Source organism: Perkinsus marinus (assembly GCF_000006405.1).
Source record: "Perkinsus marinus ATCC 50983 genomic scaffold scf_1104296959274, whole genome shotgun sequence".
Lineage (NCBI taxonomy): Eukaryota > Perkinsozoa > Perkinsida > Perkinsidae > Perkinsus > Perkinsus marinus.
The window spans coordinates 1-3,181 of record NW_003206478.1 but is presented as its reverse complement, the minus strand read 5'-3'; positions in this window follow the sequence as shown (position 1 = coordinate 3,181).

Genomic DNA, 3,181 nt, shown 5'->3' with positions numbered 1-3,181 from the left:
GAATTTTTTTTTGGCTAAAATTGGATAATTCTGAAAATGCAGATCCGCGGATGGTGAAAACTCAATTGCAAGTAAGATGATAGAGAGATGATAGGGTAAATGTCTGATAGGTTTGTTTCATGAAACTTTCATAGCGATGGCCTTAGAGATAAGCAATCTTCTCACTTCTGAGTGGGCATTTGTGGCACTCTCAACTCTGATTGCTTCTTTCACAGGTCTTCCATAGCTATGGCCTTGGGGATAACCACATTTTTGACGTGTGAGTAAGCATTTCTGGCACCCTCAGCTGTGATTGCTTTTATGCATTGAGGCGCTGCCGCCAATAAGACTCGGCTTCTGGCTTGGTATAGAGACTCATTAGGTTGTTGTTGGACTTGAGCATTCGCTAAATGGGCTTTCAGTGCGGCTTTGTAGGCGTTGAATAGGAATTCGACCACGTTTAGCTCTGGACTGTATGGTGAGAGTTTTCGAGCTTGTAGGCCCATTTCAATGCATTTAACCACTCCTCCGTTATGGCAGGGTGCGTTGTCGAACCATATTAAGAAGGGTAATCCTTCCGGTATATTCGGTTGTCGGAGTTTCCCAGCCAAATCCTCTAGGAATTGACTGAAATTTGTGAGCCTAACTCCTCCTAGCATTGAGTGATGGTGGACAACGCCATAGTCAGGCGATAGAGCTACAATGCTGCTCACGTGTCGGCCTCGTTGGTTTTGAACGACAGTGATGGCTTTTCTACCTGAGACAAAGAGAGAGTGATAGAGCGTAGATAGAATGAAATTGATAGAGATTTCATAGAGTGTTGATAAAGAAAAATTGATAGAGTTTCGATAGTGTTAACGTTGATAATGTTGATAGAGTGTTGATGTTGATGTTGATGTTGATAGAGTGTTGATGTTGATGTTGATGTTGATAGAGTGTTGATGTTGATGTTGATGTTGATAGAGTGTTGATGTTGATGTTGATAGAGTGTTGATGTTGATGTTGATGTTGATAGAGTGTTTATAGGGAAAATGATAGAGAAGTTGCTAGTGAAATTGATAGGGGTTTGATAGATAAATTGGTAGAAAATGTGATAGAGTTATTACCTCTGCGAGAACGACCAACTCCCCTAGTCGTGAAGAGATTGTATCCGCTCTCATCAACGTATATGTATCGGTACTTTCCCTCATTAGCAAGCATAAATTCGGCGCATGCTCGTCGTGTTTTCTTATTAGGCTCTGAGTTTCTGGTCTGAGATGTTGAAAGAGTGTTGATAGAGCGTTGATAGAATGTTGATAGAGTGTTGATTGAGCTTACCTCGGTATGTAAATGAAGTCGCTTGAGTGTGATTAAGGCGTTGTCAAGAATGCGGTCGATAGATGAGATGGAAATCTTCTCCAAGTCCGCACGTTGGTCCAGAGTGGCTTTCATTTGGGCAAGAGTGAAAGTTGGGTTGTCTTCAACAATCTTGATGATAGCCTCTTTATGCTCTTCTGTGACTTTGTATGGTTTACGACCCCCTCGGGGTCGAGCAATAAAGCTGCGAGTCTTAGCAATTCGGTAGGCTGTATCAGGTTTGACGTTGTATTGTTGTGCCAATCGCTTATAATCCTGATCGTTGTCGTATGCCAGGATTATGGCTCTGCGTACAGCCTCTGGAATTGTTTTGCCTCCACGTCTAGGCATAGTGATGATGAGAGATATAAGAAACCTAAGAGATAGGGAAATGAGCGATGATATGAGCGATAGAGATTGAGATGGAAATGTCGATGTTGATAGAGTGTTGATGTTGATAGAGTGTTGATGTTGATAGAGTGTTGATGTTGTTGATGTTGATAGAGTGTTGATGTTGATGGAGTGTTGTTGTTGATAGAGTGTTGTTGTTGTTGTTGTTGTTGTTGTTGTTGATGGAGTGTTGTTGTTGTTGTTGATGGAGTGTTGTTGTTGTTGTTGATAGAGTGTTGTTGTTGTTGTTGTTGATAGAGTGTTGAAAGTGAGCAGTGTTTGCTCACTTGTCTTTGATGTTATGTTCATATTCATCTACGGACCATTGAGGGGAACCTTCGACGTCTTGACGTCGTAGAGCCTAAGTGCAGAGAGAAGTCACAAAGTGCAGAGAGAAGTCACAAAGTACAGAGAGAAGTCACAAAGCATGATGGTGTGATGATGGTGTGATGATGGTGTGATGATGGAGTATGATGAGTGTTAATGTTGATGTTGTTGTCCATACGGTGTTGCTAGCGATATTGAGTCTGAAAGTCATAGAGTCTGGGTAAAGAAGAGGCCCCCCTGACCCCCCCTGAACAATGTTGCTGCTACTGTGCAGCTTCAACATTGTTCAAGGGGTTGGAGGGGGAAGTGGGAGTGTGAATTTTGCTAAGTGCCGTGAAGTGCGAAATCGATGTGCACGTTTGGCAAAAGATGCATACATCGGACCGAGGCTCGATTGGATCGAGATATCGAAAATCGATCGATTGTTCGGTGCTAATCAATCGAGGATGCTGCGGCGGGCAGACGAATCGATTCGATTCGAGAAATCGATCCACCTCGAAATTCGAAATTCATTGAAATGCTCTTCTACGTCAGCATTGAGAGTTACTTATAGGGTCTACAGCACCTATCATATTATTGCAACAATTCAGGATGCCTTTAGCAAAGCACTTCCACGAGAAGAAAAGTAAGGGTCGAGGCTAGACCGCTCAGTTGATAGCCACAGGCACTGGGAGGCTGTCTGATTATCTGACTCGGATAGACTCCATCAGCGAGGTACTGAATATCCGCGCACGACCTTGCTGTTCGCCCGAGGCGAATCGCTTCGCTGTGGCACGCTGCCAATTGCGGCGACAGCCAGATATTCTGCAGATGCCGATTCCCCGGGTCGGAAGGATGGTATTCCCCGGGTTCGGTCAGATAATCTGACTCAGATTGCGCTTTTGCCTCGAGCCTCGACGAACCCTCGAGATTGTTCTTCGGTAATTCAGAAGAAGATTATCCAAATACTATTTCTGAGCATAATCCACACCGCAAATTCAATATCCCTAGTAGCGGCTACTAAGTAGCCTAATAACTCTAATAGTTATCGCATATAGCATAGTTCAAAAATCCGGATTCTTCGCCCCGCCCCTAAATTACTCATCCGCCCTAATTGCTCAAATATGCACATGCGTCTAAGTTGGATGAGTCATCCGCTATCGTTACAGCT